This window comes from Lontra canadensis, unplaced genomic scaffold, assembly GCF_010015895.1.
Source record: "Lontra canadensis isolate GAN:19392208 unplaced genomic scaffold, GSC_riverotter_1.0 scaffold12, whole genome shotgun sequence".
Classification (NCBI taxonomy): Eukaryota; Metazoa; Chordata; class Mammalia; order Carnivora; family Mustelidae; genus Lontra; species Lontra canadensis.
The window spans coordinates 5254179-5270729 of record NW_022631006.1 but is presented as its reverse complement, the minus strand read 5'-3'; the positions used below and the strand labels follow the sequence as shown (position 1 = coordinate 5270729).

Sequence of the window (16551 nt, the reverse complement as noted above, 5' to 3'; positions counted from 1 at the left end):
AGCAGGCTCCCTGCTGAGCAGGGAGCCCAGTGTGAGGCTTGATCCCAGGACCCTGAGATCATGACCTGAGCTGAAGGCAGATATTTAACAACTGAGTCATGCAGGTGCCCCCAGAACATTACATTTTTGAAAAAGATCCTTGATTTTGACCTATCTTCCTGCATCATGTTTTTCCTTGACTCTCTAAAACAAATCAGTGTTGTTGGTCTGGAATTCTAGGCATAATTACAGTACTGGGTTCTTAGTATGCTTCAAGTTACATCTTTAAGAAAACCTTACTGAGCAAGATCAGGGTACTGTAGGCTAGGGGACCAAATTTTTTTCTCTTGCTGCTATAGTTTCCTGTGTAATATTGTGTTGCTCTTACTCTGAATCAGGATCCAGGAAGTACCCAGAGGGATTGTGGTTCTGCTGAAGGCAGGAGCGGTGGATGTAGGGTTAGTTACCTGGGGTGGCCTGAGATAGCAGGTGAAAGGGGAGTCTTTCTCTCAGGACAAGGGTATAGCCACTGCTTGGATGTAAGAGTAGAACATTGAGGGAAAAGGGGGAGCCCTTACCTGGACTCAGGTTTGGGGTAAGACTTACACAGCAAGTTATAAGCTAGTTTGGATTCCCAACTTTATGGCACTTGGTGGTGAATGTGACAGCTTCTAGGAGCAATGGAAAGTGACACTCAGAGCCCAAGACTTATAAAGTAGTAGCACAAGTAGGTAAGTAGGTATGAAGTTTGTACTGCCACATTTGTTCAGTCAATTTCTCCTGGACATAAGATACTTTAACAGAAGGTGCGTCTAGAAACAGCAATTTTTTTTTCACTAGGCAACTAGGTTATACTCAGGAAGTTACATATAACATCTTGTAGTCATAAATATAGAACGCTGGCTGTCTCCCACTCAAGGCTACTGTAAAGATGAAACATAAATAAAGGGTTTTGAATTAAAATTCTCAATAGCTATTATGCATTATTAAAATGACCTACTTTACAAAGATGAGGAAGTTGTCATGCTAAATGGCATACCTGAGTTATAGAAACAATTGAATATGGGATTCCAGATACATGTAACAAATGTCTTTGAAAAATTAGGAATGTAGATTCATTTCTGCACATAGGGAACGAATTACCTACTGTTTCCCCTTTAAATAATATTAAATTGAATGTGCAAAACTGGTGCATCATTCTCTCATCCTATCTGTTGGTTTGAGAAGGACTTTCAGAAACTCTTTCCAGAAATTAAACTAATGACCACAATAAAACCCCCAAAGCTTATCTAAGCCCGAGGCATTGCAATTTATTGCAATCTTGATGTATGTCTCCTGGCAGCACAGCCACAGGACAAAATTATAATGCTTTGCAAGAGTCACCCAGAAATCCTCGAGGTTCGGTCTGTCACCCTAGAGAGATGCCTTGAAGAGACACTTTCTGGAAGACTCTGAATCTTAACCCCATAGCTAAACTCCAGATTGTCCTTGTGGTCTTCTGAAGTCTTCAGATTCCATTGGGGTGAACATGTCTTCCTTCAAATTAAATTCAAAGGGAAAGAAGTGGGTATATGTCTAGCCACCTCATTCCCTAAGGAGGAAAATACTGTCTTTATTGATGTTATCACTGCACATGTGAAATTGAGATTTTTTTAAAAAAGATTTTATTTATTTATTTTAGAGAGAGAGTGAGCAGGAAGAGGGGCAGAGGGAGAGAGAGAGAGCATCTCAAGCAGACTCCATCCAACGTAGAGCTCAATCTCATAACCCAGGGGTTCTGACCTGATCTAAAGTCAAGAATCCGATGCTTAACCAACAGAGCCCCAGGCGCCCCGGTGAAATTGAGATTTTTAAGGGAACTGTCTTCCTAATTCAGGCAGCCAAAAATTCCCTTTTATCTGAAATACTCAGATTAGTGAGATAAGTGTTGGTAATGGTGTGTGTGTGCATTGTTTTCTCTTCTTTGTGGGATGGGGGTGTGGATTTTGCAGTAATTGTTTGACTAATTGCCTTCATTCTCTGCCTCTGTGTGCAAACAGCCTATGCTCCCTGACTATCTTAACAGTGTGTGCTTGTCTCACTTCCCAAGAATTATAAATTATTTGAACTCTCTTTTAATATTTGCCCTCAATGCTCCCTTTGGATGAGGCAGAGAGTAGCCCATCAATCCCATTTTGAAGATAGGGGCATTGACCGTGGGATGAAGATTGTGGCTGGTGGGGGCGGGGCCAGACCTGGGTCTTGTGACTCACGGTCAGGTGCTCTCCCGCCTACAAGGCATTGTGGAATGTGTTCCTTGTTGCCTAAAATTACGGCTGAAACTACCCAAAGCTTGCAGGACCAGTTCTTGTAAAAGCATTCATTCTCACTGATGGAGGTCTAAGAAACCCAAGATAAAAATTGGGCCAATTTCAAAGCCAACTACTGAAAGTTCTCAAAGGGGGCAGGAGGTCTGCCTATTTTATGAACACTTAGAGATAGTCACCTCTACCAACAATTTTATCTGTACCTATTTTTTTTTTCTTTTTTTAAAAGCACGTCTTTTTTCCCCCTGGTATCTCAGAGTCAATCGTTGCTGAAGAACTTCAACAGTTTTACCTGCCTTTCCAACCAGATGCCCAGACTGGCTGAACTGTATTAATCAGAGGCTGCCCTGGCCACTGATTATTAAGCGACTAGCCTGGTGTGAGAAGAACATTTGTTGGCTTCTCTGTAGTGCACCTAGAAGGAGGCCTTGGCCTGGCAGATAATCTATACTTATTAGGGCAGAAATCGATGTGCCCAATCAGGTAACGTCCTGATTGGATTTCCTCCACAGCAGAGCACAGGTTGCCTGGAGGCATGGCAGTCTGTTGGTTTCCTCCTCCAAACGTGGAGGCCTGGCTGCCAGGACAACCTCTTGACCCCTTGATCCCTGGGGAGCAGCTGGCATAGGTTCTTCTGTTCTTGTTGCCCACACTGTGTTGGATTTAGATTTTGAAACACATCTGCCAGTGTTCTCAGTTTTCACTTTCATTATGTTTGTATGTCATCCTGAGATCAGATATAAAATGGGATGTAGGACGGCACATCAGTTAGAAAAAGAAGGAAGGCACCCCTCTATGTACTACAGCTTTATTTATGATAGGCAAATATGGAAGCAAGTCAAGTGGCAATCAAGACATGAATGGACAAAGTAGTGGGGTATTCGCACTCATAGATTACTGAGCCATCCAGAAGAATGAAATCTTGCCATTTGCAGCAGCAAGGATGGACTTCAAGAGTAGGATGCTAAATAAAATGAGTCGGACTGAGAAAGACACAATACCACATGATTTCACTTACATGTGGAATCTAAAAAACAAAACAAAACAAACAAACAAACAAAAACCAGACTTTTAAATACAGAGAACAAATTGATGGTTGCCAGAGGGGAAGTAGGGATGGGGGGAGTTGGGTAGAATAGGTGATGTGGATAAAGGGGGACAAACTTCCGGCTATGAAATAAGTCAGTCATGGAGATGAAAGTATAGTGCAGGGAATATAGTAAAATTTTAATTATGATGTATGGCAACTACATTTATCATGGTGAGCAGTGAGTCATTAATAGTAATAGAATAAACTTTGTACACCTAGCACTAATAGACCACTGTGTCAACTATAGCCCCATAATAAACATAAAAAAATAAAAGTCAGCACTGTTGCAGAAAAGGGGGTACTCACACACAGCTAGCTGGAATTACCTTCCTGAAAGGAAATTTGGCAGATGTTTTAAAAATATGAAAACTCTGATGTATCAACTTATAGAAATTTCCTTTAAGAACAGAATCACGGATGCATACAAAAATCCGTCCACAATGACATTAAATTGGTGAAACTTACAAATGGACTCAATGTCACGTAAGAGAATGGTTAGGTGATTTATAATCGGTCCTTAAAATATTCTACAGTCATTAACATTACCTGGAGAAATAATCCCAATTCTCCTACATTAGAACATTGGAGGGGGGAAAAGCATATTTCAGAACATACACAGTATGATCTGAGTTACTTGTGATACCACCAAAGAGCTAAGTATAGAGGACCATTTCTAGAAGTCAGGATTATGAGAATTATTTAATCTCTTTTTATTATTTCCTGTTTTTCTAGAAAAAGAAGGAGGAATGCACAGTTTAATTTTGGGACATTAGTGGTGACATTTATAATACTGAATTAACTGAGTTATATTAAGCCTGTGTAGACTTCACCTGAGATCCTCTGTACATGCATTGGTCATCACAATTGTTGGTGAAAAATTTGGTAAAGATCAATTTGTCATATACTGAATACGGAGCACCAAACTGAATTCTGAATGCAATTGTTTTATTCCTGAAGTTTTTCACTTCATGTACATTTTCGGGGGATTTAGTAAACACTTACTAAAGAATAATGCTTTGGCTTTGATTTTATGGAGTTGGATTCATTTTGCACTTTAGGATTCTCTTTTGATTTTGACTGTGATTTATGCTGAGTATTATGCTATAAATCATATTAGGAAACAATATATAGTGTTGGTAGGTTAGCCAGGTTTTCACCTGCAGTTTTTTTCTCCATGTAACAAATATCTCTCATTTAAATAAGTAAGAGCAAGGGGAGATGTTTCCTGTCTTTTCAAAAGAAATACAATTTATCAATAGTAGAATAAAAAACATGGGAGACATTTAAACATCTTGCTGTGGCTCATGGATACAGCTGAGGATAACTCCAAGAACTGGCAAGTGTAGGTAGTGACTGCTGACTCCAGACTTGAGCCCATTGGCACCTTTGCTGTCTCTTGAGAATTTACTACCACTCTGTCTGGTTTTACAATCTCCAGACTGAGAGTAATTTGAGAGGTCAGGCAAGGATTGCTTCGTCATGGAGGTTAGGCAAACCACATTAATTCCCTTAATTGCGGATCCTAGGGTGGGTGGGAAAAAAAATGTATGACCCACTCCTTTTCCCCCTCTGCAATGATGAATATTCTTCTCTGAGAGCAACCTTGTGGTTCAAAGTATTTTCTGTGTTTGAACATGACTCAGGTTACTAGAAATTTTTCTTAATAATATTAAATATGTTTTCCCCTCAGAAGAAAAGGGTCTGCATCTGAACAGAATAAAAAATCCCAGATTCTGACCTTCTAACATACTTTGGCAGTTTACCCATATATCTCTTGCTTTGGTGTAAGCATCTCTGTTGGAAGACTGAGCCCTGACCTTTTGTGATTAGATAGGATTAGAATCTCACATTTCAGATGAGGATAAGATCACTTTCAAAGGCCTTAGCAGACAGGTGTCAGTGCTGGGGATCAACGTGCCCTACTCAGGGAGGGATCTCTAGGTGACGGACCAGGGGCTGGAGACATTATCTCTGAGCAGTCAACTCACAGGACATCCCACATTCTGAGGAGAAGGGCAGTGGGGGGAGGTTCACAAACATCTTGTGAGCTTTGAAATGGAAGGAAATTTCTAATTTTTCCCACTAGGAAACATAACAGAGTGATATTAGAGTATATCAACTTAGAAAATACAATAATGGTAATCATTACCATAAGGAAAACTGAAACTACTTGTGGTACTATAAGGGACAACTAACCAATCATTAACCAAGGAAGCAGATAAAAATTTACCAAGAAATTCATTAAATCGGAAGGAAAAACATAAACTGCATTTTTGCATTATTTTGCAGATTTCTTTTTAAAGTAAATTAGGGGCTCTTTCCTCGAATGAATTTGCAACTCTCATACCAGGAGACTTTTTAACTTCTTTTCTGCTGACTACATGCAAGGTAGCATCATAGTCAAGAGAGGCTGAGTCTTCTCCGGGATTGAATAAGGTTACATGCTTTACTACAGCATTGATCGAATCATCCCAGCAATGTTATGAGATGAGTCATAATCTAGGCCCCATTCTATAGTGAAATTCTACTGCTCATCTTGCTTGCCTGTCATTGCCTCTCTTCCCCAGTCCTGCTAATTTAGCACTGCATTCTTGCTGAGGGATGCCTGATGCAGCCTAAAAGAGTGTAAGGTGCCCAGCTCCACTATTGGGGTACAGTGTCTTAAGGTGAGCCAATGGAGCCTGTGTGCCCATTGGTCAACAGTTTTTCCCCACCGTCCCCCACCTTGTCTGCCTAATGGCGCACATGCCCTCATGTCCTGGTTTCTCCTGCTTGGACTGCAGCCTCACCACCAACTCTAGTGTTCTCGATTGGGTCCCTGACACCCTGCTTTGCCTGACCATTCTACCCATGTCAGCTCCTATTGGCCTCTGCTCTGACTGGGGGATCTTCACAGCAAGCTACAATTACTCAGGCAGTTCTCTGAATCCTCACTTTGTCTGCTTGGGATTAGACTTCTGGATCCCAGACTCCACACATGTACTATCCTAACTGCCTTTGTTCCTTCTGGTAGACTGACACTTTAGACTTCCCTTCTGATGTTTTGGGTCTCCGCACAATTTTTGAGTTTCCTTGCTTCTTCAGTACCAGCATTCTCCTCCCCAGGAGGAGATCTAGGCTCTGAGAGCCCATAGTTGATTCAATTTGGGGACGTTTCCTAGTATAACACAAAAGTATCGAAATTAACACATACACATAAAAATACTTATTAAAAATTCTATAAATTAGGGACGCCTGGGTGGCTCAGTTGATTAAGCAGCTGCCTTCGGCTCAGGTCATGATCCCAGCGTCCTGGGATCGAGTCCCGCATCGGGCTCCTTGCTCTGCAGGGAGCCTGCTTCTCCCTCTGCCTCTGCCTGCCATTCTGTCTGCCTGTGCTCGCTCTCTCTCCCTCTCTCTCTGACAAATAAATAAAATCTTTAAAAAAAAAATTCTATAAATTACATAAATATTTAGAGTGGGAAAAAAAAGTCAGGACATGGCTCCTTAGAGATTTATATTCCTGGTTTCAGAGGGCAATTTATCAGAAATGCTTCTATGAAATGCTTTCTGTTGCAGTCTGACTTCCTTGTGCCTCTCAGAAAGCCTTGACAACTCCCTGTGCTCATGGAGACCAGTGCATGTGAGGACCCTGAGGCTTCAGTATCACTAAGTATCAACAGATTCAGAGTAAGGTCACTCTGATCCCTTCCCTGTGACTCTGGGTGAGAGCTCTGTGCTCTGGCCTTCAGTTCCAGAGAACTGCAATCCTGAGAAAAAGAGACAGACAGAGAGGGTGCGTATGTGTGTGTGAGATAGTGCAACTGTATTTGTGAATGTGAAAGAGAGGCAGAGTGTGTGTGTGTGTGCGCGTGCATGCGTGTGTGTGCATGTGTGTGTGTGTGTGTGTGTGTGTGTGTAGGAGTGAGATTGATTCAGACTATTCCCTCCGGCCTGCCAGTCTTCTCTCCTCTGACATGGAACCCTTTTCCTTTCTGGCATTTTATATCCACTGTTACTTATTGACAAACTTTGCTGCAGGAAAACTGAATGCATTTATGGCACTTCCTGTTTTATCTTAGGGTGTGGCCAGGCATAAGCTGATTAACCACCTTGGGCTGGGGCACACGTGGGGAGCTAAAGGCCTATCTATGGCACACCCAGGCAGGGCTATGAGGCCCCAGGACTGGGCATGATATCCAGAGGGCAGAGAGACGGACAACTGGACAAATTCAGGTAACTGAAGGTAACTGAAGCTAGGAGCATAGGGTGGTCACTACTGGAATAAGAGGGATCCTGATGGGCCAGTGGGACCCTCTCCCTCTTTTTTTTTTTTTTTTTAATTTCTTTTCAGTGTAATAGTATTCATTGTTTTTGCACCACACCCAGTGCTCCATGAAATCTGTGCCCTCCCTAATACCCACCACCTGGTTCCCCCAACCTCCCACCCCCCGCCCCTTCAAAACCCTCAGATTGTTTTTCAGAGTCCATAGTCTCTCATGGTTCACCACAATCATATAAAAAAATGGGCAGAAGATACGAACAGACACTTCTCCAATGAAGACATACAAATGACTATCAGACACATGAAAAATGTTCATCATCACTTGCCATCAGGGAGATTCAAATTAAAACCACATTGAGATATCACCTTACACCAGTGAGAATGGCCAAAATTAGTAAGACAGGAAACAACATGTGTTGGAGAGGATGTGGAGAAAGGGGAACCCTCTTACACTGTTGGTGGGAATGCAAATTGGTGCAGCCACTTTGGAAAACAGTGTGGAGATTCCTCAAGAAATTAAAAATAGAGCTTCCCTATGACCCTGCAATTGCACTACTGGCTATTTACCCCAAAGATAGAGATGTAGTGAAAAGAAGGGCCATCTGTACCCCAATGTTTATAGCAGCAATGGCCACGGTCGCCAAACTGTGGAAAGAACCACGATGCCCTTCAACGGACGAATGGATAAGGAAGATGTGGTCCATATACACTATGGAGTATTATGCCTCTCCCTCTTGAACAAAGAGTACAGCTGACATGGAGGGCCCCCGCAGCCAGCAAGCACAACCACAAGTGGCAAAGCGCCACCTGGAGTTTAGGAGAAGAATTTCAGTCCCTGGAAAAGCTCCCCTTACTTGGGTGTGGGACTTCAGAGATAAGGGTAAGGGTTATTGGAAAAGGAATCAGGCAAGATGGTCAACGGGTTGATTGAACTGCTAGACACAGGATCAAAATGGGAGATCAGATCTTGGAAAAGACTCAGGCAGTAGACTGAGGGTAGACGTGTTTGTTTTGGGGGCAGAGACTTCTATTACTTATTTACATCTGCATAACCTTCAACAAATTGTTTAATTTCTAAGTGTGTCCCTGGTCTCTCTTTATTCTGTTTAAAATAATAACAGAATCACAGAGTTACTTTAATGACTAAATGAGGTAACATCTAGATTCGTGATATTGACTATAAACTATTTGAGGGCAGGAACCAGATCTTACTCTGACTTTTTCCCTAGTGTTTAATGTAGAAGCTGGCACGTAGTAGGCCCTTTATAAATGTTTGTTAAACTGTGCCAAGTCACCTATCAGGTGACTGGCATACAGATGTATTTATATAGATAGCTAAATTGATCTCTATAGATATAGATACATAGATCTATGCATAATCGTATAATTGTATAAACTTATCTCTACATTTATCTAACCATTTATCTATTGTCTCTTAGTTTTTGAAACTGAGTACAAGATCAGGGCCAGAGTAGCATACGTAAGTGGTGACAGTCCTCAGTCAGAGAATGTGAGGCCAGGGCTCTTCAAACCCTCTTGGGGGGAGGTCCTGACATATGAGAGAAAGAGAGAGAGAAAGAGAGAGAGAAGATTCAGAGACAGATGAGTACTCATCAGACTGACTTGCTTGTCCTAAGTTACCATCTCCACTTAAATGTTGTGAAAACCAAAGTTTAGAGTGATTTTCCTAAAGCATGTATCACTATTTGTTTTCATGCTTCTGACTAACTGTTTAAAAAAAATAAATGAGACTCAGCTGATGTCTTACTGGGAAGACTCCAGCTAAGTATGCTATGAGCATCACATATTCCTGTTTGCCCGGAAGGCACCTTTTGCAAGGGATAATGAAGGGTCTCACTGATTTTCTAGACTGCGATGTACTTAAATAAAGTTTTTGGTGTTGCCTTTGATCCAGTGAAACCTAGAGCTGCCCTCCACTCTATGGAGAAAGTGGGATTTGAGATCAGCCTTGAGTGACAGACGGCTCTGTCAACAGCAAAGAGCATACAAAGGCTTTGGCCACAGAGGAACCTGGGTCCGAGTCATGGCTCTGTCATCTACTACATGTGATTTTCTGCACACTACTTCTCTACTTTAAAGCCTCAATTTACTCGTCAGTGAAAGGGTTAAAACAATAGTACCTACCTAATAGAGTTATCATAGCTGATCAAAGAATGAATAACAATAAAATACTCAATACCATGCTTAGCACAGTGTATGTGCTCAATGCAGTTTAGTCGTTTATATAAGGAAGGAGGAAGGGATGGACATACGGGTGAGAACAACAATCTAGATGCTGGTGAGGATGAGGAAGGAGCCCAGTGCCCCTCTAGGTGGGCTGGTATGGAGTGCAGGGCTTAGACAAGCCAAGAGAAATGTGGATGGCGCAGAGGGTGTGATTCATTAATGAAGAACTTTAAAAGGGAAGTTAGCCAGATACAGAAAGTCTTGGTGGGTTTTTGAACGTGTCATCTTGCAAAATAGTGCAACGGAAATTTAGGATTTCCTTTTAGAAACTGCAAAATTCCTTTCAGACCATACTGATGTATTTTATCCTTTCCAAATTTTGTGGAGTAAGAATGGTTTCACCCATTTTAAAGATGATGTTGTGGTCCAGGGAGATAAAGATTGACCCATGGTCACTTTTTAAGTGTACCTCACTATCAGGTCTGGGTTAAGTCTGTGTGTGTGAGGAAAATGCAAGGGAAATGAGCCAGCCTGTGAAAAATACTTTCCAAAGGGAAGGCATTTGATAAATACTAACTCCCCTTGCTCCTGGCTGAGTTCTAGAGACTGGGATTCTACTCAATTCTCATTAACAAACCTCAGAGTTGCCCACCTCTGGGTACCTCTTTGTATATGTGCTGCTGAAGTGAGCACCTCTGGGTACCTCTTTGGTCCTTCTGTGCCTATATCCCTCCATGGATAATGTCCTTGGGGCTTGACAACTTTCTGGACTGAGGATCTTTCTTTGAACCCAGACTGTGGCTGTGACCGCTCCTTCTTTCAGACTTTTAGATGGAACTGCTGGCCTCTGCTGACCTACCTGTCTACATGTCACCATGCCCAAGCCTCTCACTGGGACACCCTGTCCAATAGCCCCTTGGTGTGACTTCCTCACTGGCAACTCCACCACTGCCCACCAAGTACCTGCGTCCGGTGTCAGTGAGCCAGATCCCTAGGTCCTGAGCTCTGTCAGTCTGATCTGTCCCTCTCTTTCCAAGCTGCTTTTCCAGCAGTGGAGCTCATTTAAAATAGAGATGCTTGGGCTTCATTCTAGACCAACTGAGTCAGAAGCCCCATGGAATCAGAAGCTTCCATGGTGTGGCCCAGGAATCTATATATTTAAAAATGTCTTCCCTGGTTAATCTTGATAGAGCTCTTTCACAGGCTGGCTTTTGGAAAACACTGATACAGGTTCTTTGACTACATGGCCTCTAAGGCCTGTTAGAGTGCATCTGTGGTTTGCTCACAGTTAGGTCAGTATTATGAATGAAATTCAGGTCAGTATACGTCCTTTCCTAGGGGTTTCTAAAACTCCTTCTTCAAGAGAAAAAAATCATTTAATCTCCCCTCCATATCTCCTCTGGAGGAACCCGTCTTATCGATCTCTACGTAGGTACTACAAGTCCTGCAGGATAACTTGGAAGCGCCCTTGCTTCTGCAGCCGGCTTAACATTTCCAATTTGTTCTCATTCTAAGGCACCTCTGAGGCAGGTTCCTTGCCACGTTTGAAGCCTGACCTTGCTTACTGGCTCCTTGCCGTCACTGCCTCAACCTAGTTTCAAATTTCCTCTTAGCAATGACAATCTGCTCACATTCAAAGCCGTCTTTATCAAAGCCATTTCTTTGAACTCTTCTGAAGAATAATCTGGGAACATCTAAGATTTAATGTCTTTTAAAATACTGTGGAAAATACAAAAGAGAGTTCTGTCTATATTGAATCCTCCACATTCATTAGTTACCAGGTTGGGTGTTACCGAGGTACGGAAACTTTTGTGGATGCACTAAGGCTTTCTAAAAATTGGTTTTTATAAACTGAGGACTTTGAAAACTGTTAAACATCTTCCCATAGAGGTTCTTTAGCACTTTGTGTATTTGTATGTCATTTTCTTTCACTTTTACGTATGCTTCAGGTGCTGGGTATCGATGTTTATGGTTTTATTCCTTTCAAGCAACTGTATCTGTGTACCGTTGGGGTACTGTGGTAATAAAGAATGCTTTTGTTAGGGACCAAGTCAGCATGCTCTCTGAACAAGTTAGGTTTTATAAGTTCTAATTTCTATAAGCTCCTAATGTTTTCCTAGCCAAGAATATCCTGGCATGAAGTATGAGCTCATCAGTCTGTGAGGAACGTGAAGGTTAAGGTTAGGAAGGTCGTGGAGGTAGAATGAGAGGCCAGCCCTCAGACAGGAACAGACAAGAGGACTTGGAGAGAGCCACAGTTTCTCATCATATCCCTGACCGTGGTTATTTTGGTTAGCTTGCCACGTCAGTACCTTTTTATCATCGTGAATCTCTCTCCCCACCTCGTTATTTTCAGCTGCGATATTCCTGTTCCCCAGATGTTGAGCCCAGGCTGGATCTGGAGGCGACTAAAGGAGCTTCACTTCCAGGCGTGCTGATGTCAGCCACAACAGACAGCCCCCTCGAGTAGATGTTTAGGACGGGGTACTGTGATGGGACACAGGAGGGGATTTGGTTATCTGGCTCATTCTCATGCTCTTACCAATGAATCCCCAAACCAGGGAACATGTAGCTCGTGTAACTCTAAAGTAACACACAGGTGTTTTCATGCATCAGTAGAGTCTTTTAAAGGCCACAGGAGAAAGAGAGCATTTCCCCCTTGTTTCCAGATAGGAAGATCTGGGCTTGAGGGTGGTCAGGATATAATTTTGAAGTAGGTTTACTGCAGTGGACTTGCAGTCAATTCACAAAGGATGCTGATGGGATGCAGGAAGAGTCAGAGGTTGAGAGAGGCTAAGCGATTGGAGAGCTGGGGTTATGCTTTCCCTGAGAAATACAGCTCCTATTGTCATTAGAGAACATTCAGTCCAAGTTCTAGATACAGTTTATATGTCCTCCCTGCTTTTTAATTTGCCAAATAAATTCTGAAATTTAATTACTTAATTATTTGGTCTCAAAAAAGGTTACTCTTATAACCATAGACCATAATAGTATGTTAATTAAAGTGAAATTAATTCTAAAATATTAGAATCATCATAATTCTGAGACAACAAAAGTAAAATAGGATAAGATGTCCCCCAAAATGTCCAATACCTGTGTTTTACTTCATGTGAAAGAAAATGAATTTAAAATTTGACATTAGCTAGATTTTTGGTTTAATATGGAGATAGAGGCATGCTAGAGGTACATTATCTGTCCTCCCCCAACATTCCATGAAAGTCCCTTTGAAAATGTACAAGTACGTTAAAAAAAATTGTACAGCAGTGCCTGGGTGACTCAGTCAGTTAAGCATCTACCTTCAGCTCAGGTCATCATCTTGGGGTCCTGGGATCAAGCCCTGCATCAGGCTCCCTGTTCAGCAGGGAGTCTGCTTCTCCCTCTCCCTCTGCCCCTCCACCCCACTTGTCTTCTCTCTCTCTCAAAGAAATAAATAAAATCTTTAAACAAATTAAAAAATTATATATTCCTTATGACTAGGGTACAGGAAAACAATATGCAGGATTCTGGGAGGATTTTCACAAACCACCACGTCAGTGGTGTTGGATTGAGAACCACAGCTGTGGACTCTATTTGCTCCAACCTCTGCTTTGGAAAAGTGCACATCAGCTGGCGGAAGATAGCAAAAAGCTCTCTGTTACCCTACAGCCTGTTCCTAGCTCAGGCATTCCAACCAAAAATTCAGGCAACCACATTTCTTTCTGCCCAAGGACAGTATTTTTTAGGCGGCCTGATCAGGGCTCTCCCCCTCTTTTCTTCCTTTCCTCTTCGTTCTTGATTAGAGACTAGAGGTCTTGGTAGAAACTGTGCGAGATGTGTCAGCACAGTGACATGTTAGGGTGTGATCGGTGGTGGTGCACTCTGCTGGGATCGTAAATACGACAGACTGAGGCAGATGAAAGAGCTGGAAGCATGACAGTGTGTATGAAGGCAGGAGGGGGCAGGCAGGGGCTCTATGACTTATTTGTCTTTGGAAAAGGGCTTATTATAAACTGTGCCTAAGTACTGAACATAGTCAAAGACCCTGGCAGTGAGACAAGAAGGTTCATTAACCAGCGAGGATTTATTATCTACTCTATATGCCAGATGCTGTTTTGGTGGTAGAGAAATACCAGTGAGAAAGAGAAACTAGGGTCTGGTTTTACTAGGGAAGCTTGGGGAGTAAGTGGAGGGAGAAGGACAAGAATAAGCAAACTTGGGGTGCCTGGGTGGCTCAGTGGGTTAAGCCTCTGCCTTCAGCTCAGGTCATGATCTCAGGGTCCTGGGATCGAACCCCACATTGGGCTCTTTGCTCAGCGGGGAGCCTGATCCCCCCCCGCTGCCTGCCTCTCTGCCTACTTGTGATCTCTCTCTCTGTCAAATAGATAAATAAAATTAAAAAAAAAAAAAAAGAATAAGCAAACTACTGAAAAGTGTCATTTTTGATAATCATCAGTGCTGTGAACAAAATAAGATGGGGTGGTGAGGCAGAATGCATGGGACTCCTCAGACCAATCCACTGTGACCCCAACACAGACTGGGCCCAGTGCCGCAGGATTTGCCTGGAAGAAACAAGAAGAGGTGGGGTAGGAGAAACAGAGTTTGATCCTTACCACACTCTGTTATGCAGATATTATTATCTTGTTTTACAGTTAAAAAAATAACCTGAGACAATATATGAGCAAAGAACAATTCTTATGAGAAGACATACAAGCAGTTGATAGACATTTGGAACTTGTTAAAATTCACAGGTAATGAAATAAACACACTAATAATAAAATGAAATTTAAAATCACAATTACATACCATTTTCAATCAATCAAATTTGCAAAGATTAAAAAAGGTCAAATTATTGCTAGTGATAGTGGCATAAATTTGACCCTGTTCATTTGCTGCTGAGAAAATAGTTAATTGGTATATCTTCTAAGTAAAACAATCCTACCTGTAGGACTAAGTCCCAAGGAAATTACCAGAAAAGCAAATAAAGATTAATATACTAGATGTTAATTTCAGTAGTATTTCTTACAATTACATTTCCCCATTTCCCTTGGCAAGGTGTGGCCACAGAAGCAAGCTCTGGCCTGACATGTGAGCAAAAATGATGTATGCCGCTTTCAGATTATGTTCCTAAAAGAAAGCGGTTCGCCCTCTATGTCCTCTTTCCTCCTTTCCAAAGGCTAGTGTCTGGATATAGCAGTGGGTGAACTGGTTTTGACCATGAGGACAAGAACAAAACTCTAAGTAATAACAGAACAATAAGATCGAAGGAGCCTTGGTCCCAGGATGACCTTGTGGAGTACAGCTTCTCCCTGCTGCACCTATCAGATGGAATTTTAACTGGAGATAGAACCTTCTGTCTTGTCTTCAGCCATCATGATTTGGCCTCCTTTGCAACAGCTGAACTAATATACTAACCCATACAGACAGCAATTGTGTAAAATATATAAAAATTTTCATTCCTTATTTTTATGGTTATCTAATACACATACTGATGGTCTTAATGATAAAACTAAGTAGCAAATCTCCACAGAAGATTTGTATAAAAACTGAATGCTTAACATCATCTCTGTGGGTTTGGCAATCAGATGTTTGTGTTTCACAAAAATACTTAGGTATAACTTGAAAAAAAAAAAAAAAAGAAAAGCAGGATCAGGGGCCCCTGGGTGGCTCAGTTGGTTAAGCATCTACCTTCAGCTCAGGTCATGATCCCAGGGTTCTGAGATCAAGTCCTGCATGGGGCTCCCTGTTCAACGGGGAATTTGCTTCTCTCTCTCCCCACTTGTGCTATTGTTCTCATTTTCTCTCTCTTAAATAAATAAATTAATTTAAACAATTGGGACCAAACGCAATTATAAAAAAGGTGAAAGCTTTGATTAGTTCTTTAAGGTTTTAACTTGATCCCAAACCTGTGAAGTGTTAGTGGCAATTGTTTTGTTTTCCACTCCCGTGCATTGTTTCCTGAATGGGATATTGTGCGCCATGTTATCGAGTTGGCTTTGTCAGAGAATTTTCTGTAGAGATTGATCAATTGTCCTAGTTTGGGGAGAAGGCAGAGCTTCTTGCACCATGAGGGGCTCTATAAAAGTCAGTTGGTGGGAAAGAGAAATAGGAATGAGAGTCATGCCCTTCTCTTGGGGCAAATTTATTTCCTTCTCTTCTATAGCATCATTTGCTAGAACCTGGATAAGCCATCAGCACGGACTCCTGGGGGGCCTGTTCAACTGCAGTGGGATGTGTTTTTGCTCTAGCAAAGGAAAACTTTGGTAGGGTGGAAGCAAGAGCTGAGATCGGAGGGTGGGGACACAGACACCTGAGTGGAAACTGAATTATGAGGGGGAGAGGGTGCATAATAGAAGGTCAAGTCCACATCCAAGCTTGGGAGAGGCAATTCTGTTCTAGTTTCACACAGGCTTTGAAATCCAGAGGAAGGGGATGTGGCTTTTAAACTCTAGGGATGTGATGATGGAACAATGAAGAATAGCAATGTTTTTTAAGAAAAAACCTCTTGAAATATTAGGAAGAAGAGCAAGGATAAAACCCAGCCTTCAGAGGCATCAGCTGGCCAGACAGAGACTAAGAAGCAAGCATCGGTCCGTGACTGAAGCAGAGGGCAAGATTGCTAGCTGGCTTTGGGTGCCCTGTGAGAAGAGAGACCCCAGGCATTCAAGAGGCCTAGACAGAGGAGATGAGAACAGGTAAGGGATTCTCACATTCACTGAGCATTTAATATTCCATATACTTTGTTTAAT

General features: G+C 42.1%; 1 long non-coding RNA gene across 1 annotated transcript in view; it reads left to right on the top strand.

Annotated features, from left to right (window-relative positions):
• The window catches only part of LOC116866987, a 50509-nt gene extending 34030 nt beyond the window's left edge, over positions 1–16479 (top strand). The window contains exons 3-4 of the long non-coding RNA XR_004382540.1: positions 14455–14553; positions 16320–16479. This is a non-coding gene — a long non-coding RNA (uncharacterized LOC116866987). The remainder of the gene's footprint in view (positions 1–14454; positions 14554–16319) is intronic.
• The last annotated feature ends 72 nt before the right edge of the window (positions 16480–16551 follow it).